Source organism: Protopterus annectens, chromosome 4.part0 (assembly GCF_019279795.1).
Source record: "Protopterus annectens isolate FY-2018-M chromosome 4.part0, PAN1.0, whole genome shotgun sequence".
NCBI classification, from domain to species: domain Eukaryota; kingdom Metazoa; phylum Chordata; order Ceratodontiformes; family Protopteridae; genus Protopterus; species Protopterus annectens.
The window spans coordinates 675,023,453-675,047,333 of NC_056733.1; the positions used below are offsets into that span (position 1 = coordinate 675,023,453).

The window sequence follows — 23,881 nt, forward strand, 5'->3', positions numbered from 1 at the left end:
AGGACTACCCAAGTGTTAGGACTGCAGCAATGTGGATCTTCGAACATCTACATTTATGGTAGGTACAAAACTGTACTTTATGGCTCATAGGCTTTCTAGAGCCTTTCTCAAAGGGACCATATTACTAAGACCCCCAGTCATGGATCCTGTGGTTCCATGGGATTCGAACTTTGTTCTCCAGAAACTTACGTCTAGACCTTTTGAACCTTCAGTGACATGTGACCTCAAGTTTTTCTCTTTGAAATCTATATTTTTAGTGGCTATCACTTCTGCTAGATGAGTGTCTGAACTGCAAGCTCTTTCCATTAAAATACATTATTTGGTATTTCATACAGATAGGATCTCCTTGAGACAAACCCTTCCTTCCTTTCTAAGGTTTCTTCTCAAGCCAACATTAATCAGTCTATTGAGTTGCCTGTGTTCTTCCCTGAATTTTCAAACAAAGCAGAGCATAAATTCCATCAATTGGATATCCATAGACAGTTACATTTTTATCTGGACCGAACTAAAAATTTCAGAAAGTCAGACCAGTTATTTGTCTCCTTTTCAGACTCTAGACAGGCCCTCCCAGTTTCTAAAGTCACATTATCTCACTGGATTTCCAGTTTCATTTCATTTGTCTGTTCCTCCAGTGGTAAAGATCTGCCCATCAAGGTGAAAGCTCATTCTACCAGGTCTGTGTCTACCTCGGTAGCCTTTCAGGCTAGGATCCCAGTAGACAACATTTGTGCTGCAGCAACATGGGCTTCACCCCACACATTCATTACTCACTACAAATTGGATATGGCTTCTATGAACAGTTCTTCCTTTGGTTCCACAGTACTCAGGAACATTTTCCAATGAGCCGGCCGAGATGAAGGTGCTAGGAACGCTGTCCCAAGTGTAAGAATGAAGGCGAGGTAGGAGTACAGAACATAAAGAAGTTATGTACCTACCATAATGTTCAATGCTTGTAGTCCATCTCGCCGTACATTCTTACGAACCCTCCCTCCTGCCCCCTCTTTGAGGACCTAGGGGTAGAGTACCTACTGTTATTGTGATCCTTTCAATTTGGTTTGATCAAATTGATCTGGGGAATGTGGGTGATGCATGATGAGATATATCCTAGCCATGAGCCAACCAGAAGTTTTTGAGCTAAAGTATGGCCGAGTTGGAGCTGAGGTTTGTTTCCGGTCCCAAGTGTAAGAATGTACAGTGAGATGGACTACAAAAATCAAATGTTATGGTAGGTACATAACTTCTTTTTCGTGCAAGTTTTCATTACCTTTGGTTCTTTTCTGGCTCTGTTTTGTGCTTGTTTCTCTTAGTTTACCTTCACTGTTATCTCTGCACCTCATAGCTCTGAATGTCAGTCTCTGGAATCCCGGTTCTGACACCATGTCGCTCGTCTAGTCAAAATACAATTGATGAGACTTTGTGGGTTCTATTCAAGCAGCTTTATTATGTGCAAACATCAGGATTGAGGCTTAATAACTTTAACTTGGATAAACTTGTAAACAAACTAGCTATTACACACATACACACTCACTATCTGGCTGTACTCTCAAAATGGCACTGAAGCTAGCACGTGCTGACTATTTATATGCACGTTCAATCTTTGAAAGCTTCTTAAAGATACAGCACACATACTCTATTCTACAAGTGGGTTTGAGAATTAGCTGGTTGTCAGTAAACATGAAGCAATTTCTACATTGCCTCAGGATGCGCATATCCACCAAGCTGGTAACAGAGATAGTATGAAAGTTCACATCCATGGCAATAGGCCCTTTTTTATTAATTAGATGGTTACAGCGAGAATATAAAGTAATGTCAGGAGTATCTGATTTGCAACTGTGGGGTCGGTCCTTGTTGCTGCAAGCAAGGTGCCTGTGTGCAAATAGGCATTAGTAAAACTGCAAGGGTACTTTTACAGAAAAAATGTCAACTCAAGGTGTCTGCATCTTTACAGGACACTGCCAAACACTTGAGGGGAAATTAATAAGTAAACCCGTGATGATTTATGGTTGAAGTATTTAGGGAGATATTCTAAATTTAGGTTAAATAACAGCTAATTAAGCAGTACTTACTTTAGAAAAAGAATTAGCTTTGTAAAGAATGTTGATAAGAGGGTGTTCACCCGATTTGCTACTGCCTGGCTACTACTACTAGTGCTGGTCTCACCACAGCTTCATATTGCTGTTGATACAGTGCTTCTTTGCTTCGTATCTTACCAAAAAGAAAACAGTAGCACCAATCCCAAGATGAGAAGCAGGGCACAGGCTCTTTGGTAATCAGTGGTCTTGTCTCAGCTGATACAAGGTTCTGTAGGCTTGTTGTAGCCTTTTTCTGGTAGATGCTTGTATAGCAACCAGACCAGTCAGAAACCGGAATCAATGCTCTCTGCTCCTTCTCTTACCATGAACAAAATATAAGCACATATTTCAAGCTGGCATGTGTGAACCATTTGTCAGTCTTTCTAGTAATCAGCAGTCTCCAGGAAATAATGTCCCTATGCGCCTTCCTCTCACCAGGAGCAAAAAAAAGCACTAATCCCAAGATCAAATTAACATAAGGGAAAGGCAACTAGAAAGACAGTTGAGTTGAAAAACATACCACCAGGATGGAAGGGTGGGGGAAAAATTTAATTTCTGTGTGACTCACAAAAGACAAAGCTGCGGTCGCTTTTCAAGTTTAAATACGCATTTAAAAGCAGAATAGAGGTAAAACACAGGGTAATAAACCACAGTATATAAAATAGAAGGCAGTGAAGCAGTACAAAAAAAAAAATCAAAAACAAACTAACATTTACCTCAGCAATCTATGGCAGAGTCTGAGTGAGCTTTTCAAGTGTATCCTTTTAGTAAAGTATACATCTGTATTTGTGGATGGTTCATTTGTTGCATCTGTCTGGACAGATGCATACCAAAGAAGGCATTGTACTGAATGACTGGTGTAATGAGGGCTAAGTGAAGGCAGACCATGACTTAGATCTAGACACGCAGTCCCTTTGTTTAGAAGCTGTACAGTATGGAATGACTTTAAAGCCGCTGTGGTGCAGCAGTAGCGTTGTCGCCTCACAGCAAGAGGTTCTCCCGTTCGATTCTCGGCTGGAGCACCTTCTGTGTGGAATTTGCATGATGTCCTTCAAGGATGCATCTGCAGTCCTTACAAATGGGTTGTCCTGTCGTCAGGCAGCCCTTCGGTCGGCCGGATTCCAAAGTCTGGGTCTGGCCTCGGCTGGTGTCGCACTTCACCCGACGTCATAGCTGCAGTTCTTCGGGTATAAAGGCATCAGCCGACACCATTTTCCTCAGTCTTTCTTGCCGCGTGGCGCCCAAAGCAGAAGCTGTTCGCAAGTGCCGGTCGGTCAGAACCAGAGATTACTACTACAAGTACCGAAGACTTCTAAAAAGCTAAGTACCCCGTTGGGGACTCTTTCTTGCCTCAGCCGATGTCAGAAAAAGTGAATAACTGTTTAACTTGTGGGAAACAAATACCTCATAAAGATTTCCACTCTTACTGCTTACCTTGCTTAGGCCCAGACCACGACGTAGCAGCTTGTCTAGCCTGTGCTTCTTTCAACCGACGGACACTTAGACGTCGGTCGGAATTTGCTGAAGAGTTTTTCGGCTCCGATTTTGCTTACATTATGCCGTCGGATACTCCGACTACGCAAATTTCTAAAAAGTGCAAGGAAAAGGACCGACACTCGCGGTTTCAGCCGAAACCGCGGTTAAGCCAACCGCGAGTGTCTCGGTTTCGGCTGAAACCGAGTCCACGGTTCTTCCTTCGGCCGAAAGCTTGCCACTTACCGAGGCCTCATCCAGCCTGGCTGAATCTGCTACTGAAATCCCACCTGCTCTTGCAGGTTCACAGGATTTATCTGATACTATCCCTTTGGATATTTCTACCCCTGCACGTGGAGCTGCTAGGCCTCCTGCATCCATGTCGATTAAGGCCTTTGCCAGGGCTAAAGCAGCAAAAACTACCAAATTCTGTGCCTGCTAAGACCCCCTCTCACAGGCCTAGCTCTAGTTCACAAATGCTTACTCTAGCAGAGGATCTCATTTCTTTGATCCGGGGATCCCAACCACATCCAGACAGGGCCTCTCACCCACCTCCAGAGAAGAGGACTAGAGTAGAGTCCCCTGAGCCAGTTTCTTCAGATGGCTCCTCTGATGAATCAGATAATTCAAACCCTCCAGAGGGCCCCTTTTCTCCTTATGAGGACTCTGATGCAGAAGAGTCCTTTCCTTCTGCCTCTCCGCCTGAGGAATTTTCTTTTGGGGAAACCTTGCATGCTATGAGGGAACAATTTCAATGGCAGGGCCAGGATTTTTCAGACTCTAGGAAAAGGCTTAGAACCTTTCTGCATTTGCCACAACATAGGCCTTTAGCCATTCCTCCAGTACTTACTGTTGTGGATGATGCTTTTAATGATGCTTGTACTGCTCCTGATTCTCTTCCTCCGGCCCTGCTAAGCCCGATAGGTACTACAGGGTTCGGACACACATTATCATTTGTATAAGGCCCTTTGCAGATCCCGAAACTATCTCCCAGGGACCCAAGGCTGTAGCAGCTACTTCTACCAAAAACCCTCCCTCTGAAAGGGAATCTAGGGCCTTAGAGAGATGGGGTAAAAGTTTACACTTCTGCTACTCTTTCAGCTAGGGCCTTGAACTGTCAATTCCACATGATTCAGTATCAGGAATTTATGTTAGACCAATTAACTGAAAAAACTGTCCTCGGATGAACCATTAGACAAAAAATCTGTACAGGAAATGGTACATAACATTCAGCAGGTCAGTAATCATTCCTTAAAATGTGGCTATGATGCACTGGAGGCTTCCTTTAGATCAGCCATGACTGGCACAGTGATCAGAAGACATGCATGGTTAAAAGAGCAGTCCTTACCAGACCATGTTAAATCAAAGCTCCTAGATGCTCCCATGGATAAGCTCAATTTGTTTGGCTCCCCTGCGCAGCAGGTGCTGAAGAAGGTGGAAGAGAAAGCAAAATCTGTCCAGACAGTCAAGGATTTCTTACAGGTCCAGCCTCCAAGGTTTAGCAGGAACTGGCCTTCCAAGAATTGGTCCTTTCCAGACACCTCCAGAGCTCCGAGAGGCAGGAATAGGCGCTCAAGAGGCAGGGGTCAATCCAGTGGTGCCTACAGGGGACGTCAGTGGCAGGCTAACAACCAGTGAGGTACAGCCACAGATCCAGCCACCACTACTTCCACAGGACAATCACAGTGACTTGGCTCGGGCACAGCCTACCAGGGAACAACTAGAGGCACCCTTAGGCGGGAAGCTAGCCTTATTTTCAGTAAACTGGCATTACGTCACAGGAGACAAATGGATTTTACATTCAATAGACCAAGGTTACAGGTTTCACTTCCATACTCTACCAAGGAAGAGAGGAATGCCAAACCTATCTCCAAATCAGAAGGCAGAAGCTCTAGAACAAATAGCTCACTTACTAAGGATGAGAGCTGTAGAAAGGGTACCATCTATGGAACAAGGGCAAGGATTTTACTCCAGACTCTTCCTGGTACCAAGAAAAGAAAACCAATGGAGACCTATTCTCGACCTGTCCGCTTTAAACACATACCTCATTGTTCCAAAATTCAAAATGCTGACCCTACAGCAGCTTCTTCCCATGCTGGGCAAGGAGTCTTGGCTGGTAACTCTAGATCTCAAGGAGGCATACCTGCACGCCCCCATACGACCAAATTGCAGAAGATACCTCAGATTTCTTGCAGGATCAGAGCATTATCAATTCTCAGCATTGCCCTTTGGCTTATCTACTGCGCCCAGAGTATTCACGAAATGCCTGGCATCAGTAATTGCTCATTGCAGGCTTCAGGGAATTCAAATTTACCCTTACCTGGACGACTGCCTGTTACAAGCGGACAACAAAAACAAATTAACAAAAGATTTGGAAAGGGTCATTCATCTACTACAAGCCCTGGGATACACAGTCAATATAAAAAAGTCAAGGCTGATTCCATCCCAAAGGATAACCTTCTTGGGTGCAGATCTGGACACATCAAAACAAATGGCATTCCTGACAGTAGAAAAACAGGAGCAACTCCTTTCTACTTCATGGCATTAACAAAGCAGAACCAGCTAACAGCAAGAAAAGTCCTGCAAGCTCTCGGTTACATGGCATCCTGCATAATATTGATTCCACATGCCAGACTACATATGAGAAAGTTACAGTGGTACCTAAGGAATTTATGGTCTCAGCACAAGCACAGCCTAGAAACCCAAATTCCAATAATTCCATGCCTGAAACAAGAATTCCAATGGTGGCCTCAGGCCTGTCAATCAAACAAGGGACTGCTCTTCCACAGCACTCAACCTCAAGACCAGCTGCACCTACACATAAATCAAAAGGAAATGCTGGCAGTAAAACTGGCAATTCAGGCATTCAGACCATTTCTTCGACAGGGTCAACTGCTGATAAGGACGGACAACACCACAGTTACGTGGTACATCAACAAACAGGGAGGCACACATTCATACCCTCTATGCCGGATGGCAGTGGACCTCTGGAATGTGGCACTGAGCTTCAACATTCAGCTACAAGCACTTTTTGTGCCAGGAAAAGAAAATATACTAGCAGACATCCTAAGCAGAACTACCACGGATGCCCACGAATGGATGCTGCATCCGGACATCTTCAAAACCATTACAGGGAAATGGGGACTACCAGAAATAGACTTATTTGCATCCCCACACAATCACCAACTGAAAAATTTTGCACAAGGACGTACCACCCACTTGCTTGGAAAGTGGACTCCCTATCTTTCAGTTGGAAAAACCTGACAGCATATGCATTCCCACCTCTTCCTTTGATGCACAAGGTGCTATTGAAGAGCAAAGAAGACCGTCCAAGGATCATCCTGATAGCTCCAGACTGGCCAAGGCAACATTGGTACCCATTACTGAGGAGTATGTCTCGGGAACAAATATGGCCTCTACCCCTAGTTCCCTTGCTGTTAACACAGAACAACTTCAAAACCCTGCATCCAAACCTGAAAACACTGCAGCTGGCTGCCTGGAACATTGCATAAGACCAAATAATCCAGATTTATCTCAAAGGGTTAAAGACATTATCTTGGAGGCTCGCAGACCCTCAACAAGAAAAAATTATTCAGCAAAATGGAAAAGATATCTCATTTGGAGTACTGCAAAAGGAGAGAATGTGTCACTGGTAAACATAGCTAACATCATGCATCAGCTATCTCAGCAGAATACAACTTGGATCCTCCAGTCTTCTCACATCCTCTGCTCAGGCAGTTTCTGAGAGGGATTAAAAATGTAAAGCCACCTAGGAAGCCACCATTGCCAGCATGTGACTTGAACTTTGTGCTAGAAAAGTTGACACTCCCTCCTTTCGAGCCAGCAGCAACAGCAGAATTACAGTACTTATCATGGAAAACTGCTTTCCTGCTTGCAATCACTTCAGCAAGAAGGGTATCTGAGCTACAGGCATTAATGGCAGTACAGCCCTTCCTGATCTTCCACCAAGATAGAGTGTCCATGAGAACTAATCCTACTTTTATGCCAAAGGTGGTCTCCAGGGTATCTTTAAATCAAGCTATCCACCTACCTACATTCTTCCCCAACCCACAGAACAGGGAGAAAGACTGTTGCATACCTTGGATGTACATAGACAATTACGTTACTACCTGGACAGGACCAGGAGCAATAGAAAAACTGACCAGCTACTGGTAGCATATGCAACAGGAATGGAAGGAAAAGCAATTTCAAAACAGACAATCTCTAAGTGGATAGGAAATTGCATTAGATTTTGTTACTCCTACCATGGGAAGAAAACTCCAGAAAACATCAGGCCTCACTCTGCAAGGGCTACAGCCACTACCACAGCTTTTTTACGAGGAGTGGCTACCAAAGACATTTTAGAGGCTGCTACTTGGAGCTCCGTGCATACATTTGCCAAGCATTATAATTTACCTTTATACTCCAGATCCCGAGCAGGTTTTGCCACTGCTGTTTTGCAAGGGATCTTAACTACACCATAATCTTATTTCTCCTCCTCCCCCAGTTTGGCTATGGTATTCTACCCATTTGTAAGGACTGCAGATGCATCCTTGAAGGACATAGTACAGTTTTGTACCTACCATAAATGTAGATGTCCGATAGGCATGCATCTGCAGTCAGGATTACCCACCCTCCTTCCCATCTGTGGTACTCCTAGGGTATTTGCCCATCTTGTAGCTAGCTGGGGGGATCTATTATGATGTATTTGTTTGTATATATGTACATACATGCTTATTTTTTGATTGCTCTCTACTATTTGGAACCATTTGCATTTATCCAAATTTAGCCTTCCTAGAGGGCACCTGGCATCTGGGGCAAGAAACACTGAGGAAAATGGCGTCGGCTGATGCCTTTATACCCGAAGAACTGTAGCTATGACGTCGGGTGAAGTGCGACACCAGCCGAGGCCAGACCCAGACTTTGGAATCCGGCCGACCGAAGGGCTGCCTGACGACAGGACAACCCATTTGTAAGGACTGCAGATGCATGCCTATCGGACATCTACATTTATGGTAGGTACAAAACTGTACTTTCTCACCGCAGTCGAGTGGCATTCGAATGACATGCGTGAATGGGCGTGCCTTCGTTGAAGGTTGGGTGTCGGGCTGGCACCTCGGCACCGTAAAAATCTACTGCCAATCATTAGCGGACTGGAGTTCCGCTGTGGCGACCCCTACCCGGGAAAAGCCGAAAGAAGAACAACACTATGGAATGACTTTCTTACAACAGTGGCCATATGTTGGTCGAATGTTTAGTCACTGTCAACATAATATCTTAAATCCTAAACCCTAAACTGGGTTAACTCGTACGGGTGTATTGTCAGTGTGGTAGTTCCCAGGGATAGATGACCTCCTGAAGGATAGAATATTATATTTTTTTGGTGTTTATTTTCAGTCCACAGTTTCGGCACCAGTTATTTGTTTAGGACAAAAGTTTTTGCAGGATTGCCAGGTCATTTGGTGATTCAGTGACTGCTCCCAGCCTTCAGTCATTTGCAGACTGTCACCCAGGGCACTTTAGTATTGCTTTTTACTTCAGAGAAGTAAATGCCAGACAGGAGAAGTCCCAACACTGAACCCTGGGGACTCCACTTTGTGGAGGTAGCTTCCCCTGTTTTGATCTCCAGTATATTATCTGTTAGCCAGTTGGAAATACAGTAGTTGATGTGTAGGGGTTTACTTAGCTTTTCTACTATGCCTGAGTAGTGTATTGTGTCAAAAGCTCTGGCCAGGTCAAGATATGCGATATCTTCATCCACTGCTTTGGTAACTTTTTAAAAAAGTTCCTCCAGGTTGAGTAAGCATGACCTGCCGTTAACAAATCCAAACTGAGATGGGTTCAGTGTTTGGAGGTTTCCTATGCTGTTATTGATTAGTTCCATAGCTTTGTATATGTTTACTAACAAAAAAAAATCTGCACTTCATTCATCTACTTTTACTGTATTTGTGTTTCCTCCTACTTTATTTTGCTTTTGCTTCTTCTTAAAAGTACTCCATTTTAGTTATTCTGCTGCATTTGTTACTGCTTGGTAGTAGCCTGATTAAATTGTAACTGTTATTCTGAGTCTTTTGGTTTAAGCACTTTGGCTTCATACTGGTTGTTTTACATTAAGAAGGTTTGTGGCCAGCACTGTTGTGGCAGGACAGGTAGCTTACATCCTTCTAAGCTGGGAATTGCTGATTGAAGGCTCAGTGTCTGCTATTCTAAAAATTGCATTAGTTCTGGTTTAAGCACTTGGGCTTCAGGCCAGTTATTATACATTAAGAAGGTTTATGCTCTGCACTCTTGTGGGAGGAGAGTCTGGATTCTGCCCTTCTGAGCTGGGAATTTCTGGTCACAAGCTTATTGTGCCTTCTTATTTGAACTGTTTCTTTCTGATATTGGTGCGCCTTGTTGCTGTAGCGTAGACCACATTCAGGCCTGCTGAATCTAGCTTTGTTTGTATAACTTGAGCTCTGATCCAGGCCATCTTTTTTTGGCGAAGGTTCCTCTGCACCCTAGTAGCAGGAGTGTGCAGTTAGAACTTGTCTGATTGAAGACTGCTGGAACAGGGCTTAGTTCTGAGCTTTTTTTTCTGGTTAATTGGGTAACTTGTTTAAATCAGTTTGTTCGTTTTCTGTTATGTATATATGTGTGTGTGTGTGTGTGTATATATATATATATATATATATATATATATATATATAATTGCACTTTATTCGTCTGCTTTTACTGTATTTGTATTTCTTCTTACTTTATTACTAGGGGCATTGACTACAACTCTGATCTGAGATATATAACAATGAGTATCCTTTTCTGTGCATTTAAAGTGTTTTTTTGATTATATCTGTTTTATTTTCTGGGAAAAAAAACAAAAAAATATACTTGTTTCCCGCCTTTCTATGCTAGTATAGTCCAGTTTTCAGGTTAGTGCTGAATTCAGGGCTGTGTTACAAATCTCTGTGTTTGCCCATACCTTATTTGGATAGAAGGAAGTTTCTCTGTTCACCTGTGAGAGGAGAGCTTTCAGCAGCCTATCTGTCCCTGAAGGAGTGGTTTCGGCCCAGAAATTGGTAGTTTATTGGCCATTTTGGGCAAATTTCTCTCTTTCATTTTCTTGCTATAAAAAACGCATTTGCCCGGTTTTGTGCGCCGGGTAGCTAGGGTATAACTATTCCCGGCTCCACAAAGTCTCCTCTTCAATTTTTCCCTTGGAACTAGACAAACTTTCAACTTAAGCACTCAAACCATTCATTTCTCAGCCCGGCAGTTGCTCAAAACTCATAGAAAGCACTTATAAACCCTAGCACTAAACCCCCCTATACTGAGCAAAAGCAACAGAGACCTCCAAAGCAGACATCCAAGCAACTTCCACTCCCAACACAAACCATGAATCACATACTTCACAAAACCAGTGTGCCACACTGTCACAGCCCTTAAGGCAAAATAACATACCCAACATACTAGTAATAGGTGACTCTGTAGTCAGGCACACTGATATCACACTCACTAGGCTGAATAAGGAGAAGGTTACTGTTAGCTGCCTGTCGGGTGCCAGGATCCGCCACATAACACAAGCACTCAGGTCACTCCAGAACAAGTACAAATACGACTCTGTCATTGTCCATGTTGGTGTGAATGACCTGAGCCGTATCTCCCTGAACTACATGAAAAGAGACATGGAAGAGCTCTCTGATCACGTACCCCAGGCCGGTATGACCCTGACCCTGAGTAGCATCCTGCCCTCACCAAGAATGATACAACAGTATAAAGAAAAAAGTCATCAGTTTCAACAATTGGCTAAGTTTCTGGTTGTCATTCATAGGGGATCCAGTGTCTGTCCACCTGGGGTGACATGCTCGACAAGCCACACTGCTTCACTAGAGAAGGCTTGCACCATCACCCTTAGGCTTTCGAATACTGGCCAAGGCTCTTGCCACCCCATAGTGCCTTTTTTAGGCAAGGCTCAAAAGACAAACCCACCACCGTAAATAGCACAAGTAACAAAAAACTGAGGGTAATGCTACTCAATGCCAGAAGTCTAAACCTCAAAATGCACGCACTCAAGGTACTCCTCAGTATGGAGAAAATCGATGTATGTGCAGTAACAGAAACCTGGTTTAAGGCTCCAGAGAGAACCCCAGCACTACCAGGCTACAACTCGTACCATACATTTCTGCCACAGAACCCGGACCAAAATACAAAAGGCGGGGGTGTGTCCATATTCATCAAGGATACCCGCACCTCCAGGTGAGTGACACAGCACAGTTCTTCAGAGATCATCCACGTGCAACTAACAACGGGCAAGACTGCAATTCAAAGTGTAGCTTGCTACAGATCACCCACCATGTCCCAGGACCCCCATTCTGCATTTCTGGAAACACTGGGAAACGTAAAGGTCCTACCAAATACCCTAATATTGGGTGATTTAAATTACCCAAACATTAACTGGGAGAACTACACAAGTACTAACTCCCGTGCCCAACATTTCCTAGAATTTATAAAGTCAAACGCCCTGGATCAACTGGTCAACACTCCCACCAGAGGTGACAACATATTGGACCTGGTCATCACCAACATGGGCGACCGGTGTTCCACACCGGAAGTCAACCCCATGCTGGTTAGATCTGACCATAAACAAATCACTATGGATATCCACATTCCGCCCCCACCCCCGGACAAGGAAACCACCGTGAAAAACTTTTCAAAAGCAAACTTCCCGTTACTTAAGACCGAGGTGGAAAGTTTCAAAGCCCCTATGCTAAAGGAGAACGCTGTCCAAGCTGCAAAATCCTTTACTAATGCATTCTATGGGCACCTACAAGAATGCAGGGATCGTGCTATCCCAAGCAAAACCAAGACTCACTCCTCCAAAAAAAGGAAACCACTCTGGTGGACCCCTGCCATAAACAAGCTATACAATAAAAGGAGGAAACTAGTACAGAAGAGAGTAAAATCCCAAGAAGGGAAGACATCCTTGATCAGTATCAGCAAGAAACTACGATCCCTCATAAAATCATCCAAGGCGAGCTTCAAAAGAAAAATTGCCAAGGACTCCAAAGATAAGCACAAGGCATTCTTTAGCTATGTCAAGAATCTAAGTGACAATGCTCAGATCTGCTCGAAATTAGTGCAGAGTGGCACAAAATACACTGAACTGACCGATATCGCCAACATCCTGGCAGACAGGTTCAGTGCAAACTTCACCCCCCCCCCCCCAAAAGGGCTCATAACCATACCAGAAGAATGTAGAGCCCCTGACATCACAGACACTTGGGTTAAAACAGCCCTTTCTAAAGCCAAAAACACAGCATCAGTGGGACCGGATGGTGTCCCAGGCTGCATCCTACACGAGCTGAAAGACGAACTAACCCCTCACTTAAATACCCTGTTCAAACTCGGCCTCTCCACAGGCTACGTACCCATAAAGTGGCACACAGCAATGGTTATACTGCACCACAAAGGTGGAGCCAGAACAGACCCCGAGAACTATCGCCCTATAAGCCTGACTAGCTTGGTCTGCAAGGCTATGGAGCGCATCATGATGGAACTCATTAACAGAGACATTGGGAACCTCCAAACACTGGACACTACCCAGTTCGGCTTTAAAGGCATATCATGCCTCCTAAAGCAGGTGGACTTCTTTGAGACAGTTACCAAGGCTATAGACGAGGGAAAGGTGGTACACGCAGCCTACCTAGACCTCGCAAAGGCCTTCGACACCATTCCCCATTCTGGTATTATAGACAAGCTCACCAGCCTGAACATAAACCCCTACGTCACAACATGGGTTGCCAACTGGCTCATGGACAGAACCCATATGATGAGAGTTAAGGGAGCTAGGTCCGACTCTAAACCGGTTACAAGTGCCGTTCTCCAGGGCTCAGTCCTAGGACCCCTCCTGTTCAACATATACTTCTCAGAGTTACAGGCAAGCATAGGAGGACTATGGCTGACCAAGTTCGCAGACGACTGCAAACTAAGGGCTATAATTGACTCTCTGGCTGACACAGACCTCCTCCAAAAGAGTCTCACTGAGACGGATACCTGGTGTCAAAATCATGGCCTCAAGCTAAATGCCAAAAAGTGCATAGTCATCCCCTTTGGAAAAAACAAAGTACCCACAAACTACCACATAGGTGGTAGTCCCCTAAATATGGAAGACGTAATAAGGGATGTGGGGACCCAAGTAGATAGTAATATCTCCTTTGATAATCACATTACCAAAGCGGTTAGAAAATCCTTCTATGTGGCCCATCTAATCACAATAGGGTTCGCATCCAGATCAAAAGAGGTCATTGTGTCCCTCTACTCATCACTTATCAGACCCATCATAGAGTACAACGCCCCATTTGGGATGTACCTTACAAGACACCGTCAACAGCTGGAAAGAACGCAGAAGTACCTCACCAAGAGGATCACTGGCCTCAAACAGATGCCCTATGCAGCTCGACTGAAGAAATTCCAGCTGTACTCGGTTGCATACCGCCTACTCAGAGGTGATCTCTGCCTGACATACAAGGCTATGTCCAACCCAGAATTGATGGACATGCTCCACCTAAAGAAAACCTTATCCCCTCGAGCCACATGCTCTAGGGATTTAAACCTCACCACAACAGTAAGTAGGACGTGCTGGAGGGATAGATTCCTGTCCCAGAGACTTCCCATGCTTTGGAACAAGATTCCAATCTATGTTAGGCAGAGCTCCTCGCTAACACTGTTCAAGAGAAACCTTGACGAGTGGATGGAAAACAAAGTTTACCCCGGGGATCACTTCAGTGGCTTTGCTGGACAGAGGCACAGGGAGCTAATCTAAGGTGGTGGTGAAAGCCAACACATTCTGGCTAGGCTTATAAATGCCTTTGGGCAGATCGCCTAGTACCTACCTATGAACCTATATGAGACTGGTCAGACTTATGGGTCTGTGGAAGGTCCTCTGTTATGCAGGAGAATGAGTGTAGCTGTTCTCCATTTGGTTAGTACAAAACCTGAATGTATACTGAGGTTGAATAGAGTTGTTGTGGGGGGGAGGGGTAAATAGTGATTTATTCTATTTAAGATGCTTTGGTTGCTATTTTAGAATCAAAATTGGCTTTGGTGTACTTTATTAAGCTCCTGAGTTGTTTATTTTAATAAGAGCTGTTTCAGTCTGGGAATAACTGTTCTTACTTTTGATCAAAACACTCTTATTGTAGAACTTGTTGATACTATGGTTCCACCGTAAGGGTTTGTTTCTGGGATTTACCCTGTGCTTGGTCCTACAGGGTACCGCTGTATTTCTGCAGCTATTTACAGGCTAGTATAATACAGATGTGTATGTTTCTGCATACTCAGTAGAGTTAACTGGATTTAGTGGAGATATGAAGTTTGCCAATGTATCAGTTAGGAGTAGGCAGTTTGTCTTGGAGAAATTTCTAAAGGTACCTGGGTGGAAGGAGTCACTGGTTTCAATTTTATTTCAAAGGAGACTGTTTTATGGTGAGACCTAACAAGTAGTGAAGATACGCAAGGGATGGTTCATAGGTTGGTACTAGGCTATCGGCCCTAGGGCCTATATAAGCCTAGCCATAAAATTTCCTGGATATTTCTTCCCATAATATTTACTTCCCTGGACCCCTGTCTACCAGGGTGAATTTCTTATTTCCCATCCAATTGTCAAGGTTACTTTTGAAGAGGGCCAAGGAGGCACTCTGCTTGACATGTATGGGCAGTCTATTCCAGAGTATGGGGAGTCTCTGGGTCAGAAACCTATCCCTCCAGCATGTTTTGTTCATTGTGATGGTGAGGTTTAGATCCCTGGAGCATGTGGCTCTGAGGGATTGGAATTTCTTTAAGTGGAGCATGTCCAACAGCTCTAGGTTTGACATGGCCTTGTATGTTAAGCAGAGATTGCCTCTAAGTAGACAATATGCCACGGAGTATAGCTGGAGTTTTTTTTAGACGGTCAGCTTAGAACATCTGCTTTAGGCCTGTGATTCTTTTAGTGAGGTATTTCTGCAGCCTTTCTAGCTGTTGCAGATGTCTTGTGAGGTACATACCAAACGGGGCGTTGTGCTCTATAATGGGTTTAATGAGGGATGAGTACAGTGGGACAATGACCTCCTTTTTTCTGGATGAAAAGCCCTTAGTGATGAGGTGTGCCACATAGAACGATTTCCTGACTGTTGTGACGATGTGTTTATCGAAGGTGAGACCTGTGTCCCCCTGTGTCCCTAAGTCTCTCATCACACTTTCGGTGTTTAGTGTATTGCCATCTATGTAGTAATTCATGGGTACATGTTTTTTTACAAGGGGGATAACTATACATTTCTTGGCATTAAGCTTGAGCCCATGGCTCTGGCACCAAGCATCTGTTTCTGTAAGGCACTTTTGTAGAATATCTACATAATTTGGGGATTCAATAATGGCTCCCAGTTTGCAGTCATCTGCAAACTTTGTTAGCCAGAGTCCCTTAGTGTTGGCCTGTACTTCAGAGAAGTAGATGCCAAACAAGAGCGGTCCCAGGACTGAACCCTGAGGTACTCCACTTGTCACTTGTCTGGAGCTGGATTTGGAGTTGGCTGGGTTCTGTTAGTAAGCCAGTTGACAACCCATCGAGTGACATAGGGATTTATGCCCAGCATAGTAAGTTTATATATGATTCCAGAGTGGGGGATGGTGTTGAGGCCTTGGCGAGGTCCAGATAGGCTGTGTGGACCGCCTTACCCTCGTCCAAGATGATCCCATATTAATAAGGATAAGATCCAAGATGATAATGATTCCCCTAGCTTGTACTCTAATTATTCCGGGATGTTTGTATTGCCAAAGTCCAGGAATCTCTGTGCTTGTGCACTAGTGGTGTCAGGTTTCCCAATCTCTCCCTTGATAGTTAAGATCACCTAGAATAATGGTATTGTGTTTAATACTGAGTGATTCTGGTTCTTGTATATGGGTATTGTGGCTTTCTTGGGTTATAGAGGGAGTGCAGTATCTAGCTAATATAAGATACAGGTCCTGTCTGATGGTTATTTGGACATGAAGAAGCTCTAATGCTTCATGCTGCTTTACTAGCCTTGATGGGACTCTTCAGGATGAAGACCGAGACACCACCACCTTTTTTCCTCCTGTGCTGTAGCTGGTCTAAATGTGTGGATGGTGTTATAGCCCTGCAAAGAAAGAAAAAAGGAAAGCCATACCTCCTCCCTAATGTCCCTTGATAGTTGAGAAGGACATTGTTTCAGATGCTCAGGTACCTGTCCATACAGGAAGCTTACCTTGCCCTTTTCAAGGATATCCTCAGTAGGTGAGATAGCCATCACCACCTCAAGGTGCTTTTCCTTTGTATATACTCCTTGAACACACCATGTTTGCTAACTTGGGTTTCCTGAGGTTTCTAGAAAAGAAATTTATTGTTTCAGATGCTCTGGTACCTGTCCATACAGGAAGCTTACCTTGCCCTTTTCAAGGATATCCTCAGTAGGTGAGATGGCCAACACCACCTCAAGGTACTTTTCCTGTGTATATACTCCTTGAACACACCATGTTTGCTAACTTGGGTTTCCTGAGGTTTCTAGAAAAGAAATTTATGTTCAGTGGGCCTATGCCTTCTAGTGGAGACTGTTCTACATTTGGGTGAAACACTACTCTTTGCTTCCATAGTCAGTTTGCAGTTGTCTTGATTTTGTTTTCTTAGATGTTTACTTGATTTCATTCAGTTATTCCACACAAATGAGCTTGCTTCAGCTGTTTCTGTCCATCATGACCTTTTAAATAACAAGATTGCAGTCAAGTAGCTCCCTTAAAGGAGTGCTGCATCTTCATCCTTCTTTGAAGATCTCGCTCCCCTCCATGGGATTTGAACCTAACTGACAGCTTGCCTTTCAGCCATTTTGAGCCTTTGGGCTCAGCAACATTGAAGTTAGTGGGACAACTAATGGCGGTGGTCATCAGCTGGCTACCATCTGTCTATATAGGAGTTATGCGCTTCAGGACATGGGTGGCAGTAAAGATGAAACCCATATATCCCTCTGAATACTTTTACTCTGTTACGTTTGTAATTGTTGCTGAATCAGCCCATTCTTCCTCTTTTCTTCACAATCCAGGGCCAGCAACAGGAGCCCTTTGCATCTTAGATGCACCATTTGCTGTGTTGTTTCCCTGACATGAGTGTTCGAATTAATAAAAATCGACAGTGCTGTTGTCAAGTTAACTCTGCAGTCCTAACCCACCCTACTTGTTGACTGGTAACCTCCATACATAATTTAAAAATGTTCCCACTGCTGACAGTGGTACGGACAGTGTTTTGTGCCCAAACCACCGTAATCTGTTCTCTTTGATGTTTTCTACAATTGAAGCTGCTTTGACTTGTGTTCTTATGTCCTCATTTCTTTGTCTGTTCCATGTTGTGCATCTTACCACCCTTCTCAGGTACTTCATTTTCATCACCTCTCTCTTTCTCATCTGCTCTGCCTTTACTGGCCAAGTTTCTGTACTGTACAGTAGTATTGGTTGCACCACTGTTTTGTGCACCGTACTTTTCAGCTTCTTTGACATTCTTCTGTCGTGTACTATATCTGACACTTTATGCCATTTGGCTGCAATTCCTCTGACTCTAGCTCTAACCTCTTCATTCAGACTTCCCTTCTCCTCAATCATCTCTTAGATATTTGAAGCTGTTAAATTGTGCCAATATCTTCCTTTCTATCTCAGTTCTCAGCTGCTTCTGATTTGCCTAGTTTGCTGCCATTACCACTGTCTTATCTGTACTATTTCATCCCATGTGCCTTCAATTTTGCATTCCATTCCCTTATTCTTTGCTAAAGTTCTTTCTCTGAGTTGGCCTGTAATGCTACATCATCTAAATACAGCAACTTTGTTGATCTATCCCCTCTGACCTGTTTGCTAATGTAGTCTGTGATGCCTGTGCTCTGGCCCAGCAATCAAGGAGCCTCAATCCTCACCGGTGACGTGCGTCCATATATGAAAAGGATAATAAATACATACACAGTAAAGTACAGTTTCCTTTAAGAGCATGCAGAGATCAGTCATTCTGGGGCTGGTTTCTCCCTTTCTCTCCAGGTCCCCAATAAGACTCCCCACTTGCACAGCTATAGGGTCCAGATCTCAGCCTAGTAGGCAACCTAAAACCTCCAGCATCCTCTGTCCAACCAGTGCTTTGTGTCCCTCCCCAAGTAGCTGACACACACACACACACACACACACACACACACACACACACTTACTTTGAGATAAGAGTTATATACAACCACACAGACGCTCCTGGGGAAGGCTGGCACAGGTTCTCCAGTTGTGCCCCTTTTCTGCCCAGTCTAAAAGGTAGTACCAGCTACTACCACCCACTAATATTTATCAGCTACTCAAAGGCCCTTTTGAAAGGGTGTCCAATTATTACTGTGAAACATTATTATCCAAATGGTAAGTGTGACTGAACAGTCAAGGTTTATTAGTGACTTGGTACAGTATCACTGTATACATGCAATGTACTCTAGAGCTTAAATTAACTCTACATAAAACAGCCACAGTTGAAAGGTTTAAAAATATTTAATAATAAATAATAAAAACACAAGACAATACCTCTTACTACACAGTGCTAGTCAAGTGTTCAGAGATCACAGAGAAATACTTAAAATAATACTGTAGAAAAGTTCTGACATCACAGAAAAACAAACTAGTCTAATCTTCATATTTCTTCACTACATCTAACAGAAAACACAGTTCTAGATAGCTTACATCTAGAGCAAGACTGCTGGTGGTAATGGATGTACTCAAGGAAAATGCTCTGAGCTCTCTTCTCTCTCTTTCAATTGAAAAAAACAGAGCTGCTTCACACAACTTCATTTTTCACACTTTTCTGGTGTTCCCAGGCTAACAGAAACTACATTTACCTGCATGCTTTACACCTGGTCAGAAACCAGAGCAATAAAGGACATTTATACATGCAAATTCTACCCATAAACTCTGATCTTAAAACAATAGGCAGGATGCCTCCCTCTAGACATATCTGCTCCAAATTTTGACTTCAAAGACAGTCATAAAATGCTTGACTTAGCTTTCTTACAGCAGAGTGCACTGTTACATTTTTGCAGTTCAATATCCATTGCAGCCTTTTCACATTTAAGAGAACAAGCCTATGGCTTACATTAGTATTTACAAGTGACAGAATTATCTACAAAAATTCTATCTGGCTAGGCTGGCAACCTTAACCTATCTTCACACATCCCCCCCCCCGGAGAACTCGAGCTAGTTTTTCAAGTGACCATTGAGAAACGTTGCTTGAGAGTGTTAGGTCTGTCTTGAGTATACCTTACCCCATTCCCTGTCTTGAGAGCCCATCTGCGTTGGCATTGCTAATCCCACTGTGGTGCTCCACTGACATGACGTATATGCTTGCAACTCTAGGCTCCATCTTAGCAACTTGGCATTTTTCTGGCTGGCTCTGTGTAACCATGTTAGGGGGTTGTGATCTGTCACTACAGTGAATTTTCTTCCATACAGATAAGGGTGAAGTTTCTGCAGTGCCCATACTATGGCTTAGACATTCCTTTTCTACAGCTGCATAGCATTCCTCCTTGGGTTGGAGCCTGCAACTGAGATAAACCACTGGGTGCTCTTCTCCATCTGAAGAAATCTGGCTAAGTACAGCCCCCACCCCATGGTTTGAAGCATCCACCTGCACAGCAAATTCTTTGCTGTAATCTGGACTGGCTAACACAGGGGGTCCTCGCAAAGCTTCTTTAAGCTTCCGGAATGCCTGCTCACATGCTGTGGTCCACACTACCTTATCTGGCCTGTTCTTCCTTGTCAGGTCTGTGAGTGGAGCAGCTATGGAACTATAACTGGAGACTAACTTTCTGTAGTACTGTGCTGCCCGTAAGAATGCCCTCACCTGCTTTTTGGTAGCAGGTGCAGGCCATGACTGAATAGCTTCTACTTTGGCAGGTTCTGGCCTGATCTTACTACTCCCCAATCTATGTCCCAGGTAGGAGACCTCTGCCATACCCATCTGACATTTGCTGGGCTTAATGGTTAACTCTGCTCTCTGTAGTCTGCCCCAGCACTTCCCTGACATGTTGAAGGTGCTCTTGCCAGGAATGGCTGTAGATGGCAATATCATGTAGGTAAGCAAGGGCAAACCCTTGTGCTCCTGTTAGGATATGATCTACCAGCCTCTGGAAAGTCGCTGGGGCATTTTTCATCCCAAAGGACATATCTGTGAACTCATACAAGCCAAAAGGAGTCCCAAAGGCTGACTTCTCTCTAGCACTGGGAGTCAAGGGCACCTGCCCATAACCCTTGGTAAGATCAGTATTTTTAGGATACTTAGCTCCACCCAGCTGCTCTAGGGCCTCATCTGTCCTAGGCATGTGGTAAGCATCTGACTCTGTGTGACTATTTAATTTCATGTAGTCCACACACAACCTGGTGCTGCCATCCTTCTTTGGCTGCAGCACCAGTGGGTAGACCCAGTGACTGTAGGACTCTTGAATAGCCCCTAGTTCCAACATTTCCTGTATCTCCTCCCTCAGAGTCTGTTTGACTCTCTCAGGCACCCTATAAGGGGCCTGCCTAATAGGCCTTTGGGGTCCTGAATCCACCTGGTGCTGCATCGGGTGGGTGCACCCTGGTTTCCTAGTGAACATGTCCCCAAACTCTTGTACCACTGCTCGGATTTCACAAACCTGTGTAAGGAGATAGCTGCTGGGACATTGCTACCCCTTCCACTGAGGTCATTCCGAGCCTCACTGAGATCGGTCAGCAGACCTCCCTCAGACTCCTCCTGCAGTCCACTTTAAATGCTCAGCACAAGGGCAACCCTATCATGGTAAGGTTTCATCATGTTAACATGGTACAGTTTGTGCCCCTGCCTCCTGCCTAGCAGTTCCACCATGCAGTTAACATCACTTACCTTTCTTACCACCTTCTAGGGTCCCTCCCAAGCTGCTTGCAGTTTGTTGTGTCTGACAGGAATGAGAACTATTACCTGCTGCCCCACACCATACACTGTAGCTCAAGCATTCCTGTCATACCACACCTTTTTCTGTTGTTGGGCTACTGCCAGGTTCTTTTGGGCGAAATCCATGAGTTCCCTGAGCCTTGTCCTGAGATTTAGGATATATGCCACAATAGACTTCTTGTGAGATTCACACTCACCTTCCCACTCATCTCGAATTAAATCTAGATGTCCCCTCACCCTATGCCCATACAGCAACTCAAAGGATGAAAAACCCATGGATTCCTGGGGAACCTCTCTGTAAGCAAATAACAGATGGGGCAAATATTTGTCCCACTCACTCTTAAACTGGTCTGCAAATACCCGTAGCATGGACCTGATTGTAGATTTTAACCTTTCAACAAGACCATTAGTCTGGGGATGGTAGGGTGTGGTCTTCAGGTGCTTCACCCCACAGTACTTCCACAGACAAGCCAGCAGGTCTGACATGAAACTGGCACCTCTGTCAGTCAGTATTTCATTTGGGAAACCTACCCTGCTGAAAATCTCTAACAAAGCATTTGCCACCTTTTCTGCCTCAGTGGATGACAGAGCCACTTCCTCAGGGTATCGTGTAGCATAATCCACTACCACTAGGGTATACTTTTTCCTTATGGAACTTTGGGTACTTGGAGGCCCCACAATATCCATAGCTACCCTCTGAAATGGCTCCTTAATCGCAGGCAAAGGCATCAAAGGAGTTTTCACCTTGTCTCCTGCCCTGCCTACCTTTTGGCACTGTTCACAGGTCCTGCAGTACCCTGATATATCTCTGGAAATTCCAGGCCAATAGAAGTTCTGCATAATATGTCTCTTTGTATGTTTTATGCCCATATGATCTGCAAAGGGAATATCATGGGCTATGGCTAGAAGCGCCAGACAGTAGGCTGTAGGCACTACCAACTACTGTACCCTCTCACTTTTTAGCCTTCTCTCAGGGGTCCACTCTCTATACAGTGACCCTTTGTCCCAGTATACAGATTCTACCTTCCCTTGAGAATCAGGTGCCTCACTTGCTACCTGCCTCAGGCCTTGCAATGTAGGGTCTGAGATCTGAGCCTGTCTCAACTCTCTATTTGTAACCCTTCCCAGCTCCCCTTCCACAGAACGTCTGGCATCCTCTGACAGTGGTGCCTCACTGTTAGTCTGGGTACTACTACTCGCCTCTACTTTTGCAGTCACTCTGTCCAAGGGGAACATCAGTACTCACAAGCAGCTGTGGCTCATCTTCAGTCTCACTGCTACAGCGTAGCTTCCTCCCTGAAGTAACCACCTCACCAGTCCTGGCTGCAAGTATGCAGTCTGTCTGGGTCTCCCCCAGGCTACCAGACCCACATGTTTGTCTCCAAGCCTGACTACGTGTGACTGCATAAGTACATGGTACTGCCTCATCCAAATCCTTCCCTATCAGGACATCAGCAGGATGGTAGTTTGGTACCCCTGTTATCAAGACAACCTACTATTGGCATTTTGTCTTTCCCACTTACTGGCTGTCTCACCTTTTGTTCACCACCTTACCTCTGTGGACATCTGTATGCCACATGGCCCCACTGGTGACATTCAAAACATTTAACCCTTGGTCCTGGACGTGTACCTGGACTAGTGGCTTCCCCTGCTACTGGCAGATTCTGCTGGGGCCGTCTGTGCTGCCCACCATGGGTTCCATTAGACCCATGAGCAGTACTGGGGGTCCCTTTTCTGTGCAGGGATGCCCTGCTTGCTGGGTATAGGTCTCCCTTCTTCCCCAACTCACCTAAAGTAGCACATTCTCTATCAGCTAACCAAATCCTCATGTCCTCAGGCGAAGTTACTAAGGGCTTGTTCCCTCACCAAAAGGTCTGCCAGCCCTTCAAAAGTGGTGACCTGACATCCACTCACCCACCTATGAAAATAAGTGCTCAGTTCAGCAACATATTCACACACACTTTCATCTGCTTTGCGTCTATGCTCACAAAACTTTTTCCTATAAGTTCCAGGTGTTAGCTTAAAACATTCTAACAAGCAATGCTGAACAACAATGTAATTAAAACAGTCGTCAGACATTTTAGACAACATGGAGTAAGGGGGTCAGGAACCATACCCAGAGCCTTTGGTCAACATCATACTGTTTACAATACCCTCTCAGACATGTGAAGGAAACTATCAAAATTATCCCCCTTTTTAAACTGCGGAAGAAATTTACTGACCTTTTGTGCTTATGGGGTCTAGTTACTCCCTTCCCCATTACCTCCATGACTCTGGCGAAGAGTCAGTATCTCCCTCTCATGCTGCCTCTGCCTCTTATTTTCCTCAGCTTCCATGTGTAGCAGTTTCTCATTCTCCTCAGCCTGCAGACATCTCAGTCTCTCAGCTGCTTCTATTTCCA

General features: G+C 44.5%; 1 protein-coding gene across 1 annotated transcript in view; it reads left to right on the top strand.

The window, feature by feature from the left end:
* The window catches only part of ANAPC7 (anaphase promoting complex subunit 7), a 1,515,510-nt gene that overhangs the window by 247,075 nt on the left and 1,244,554 nt on the right, over positions 1 to 23,881 (top strand). The gene's annotated exons all lie outside the window — the stretch shown is intronic.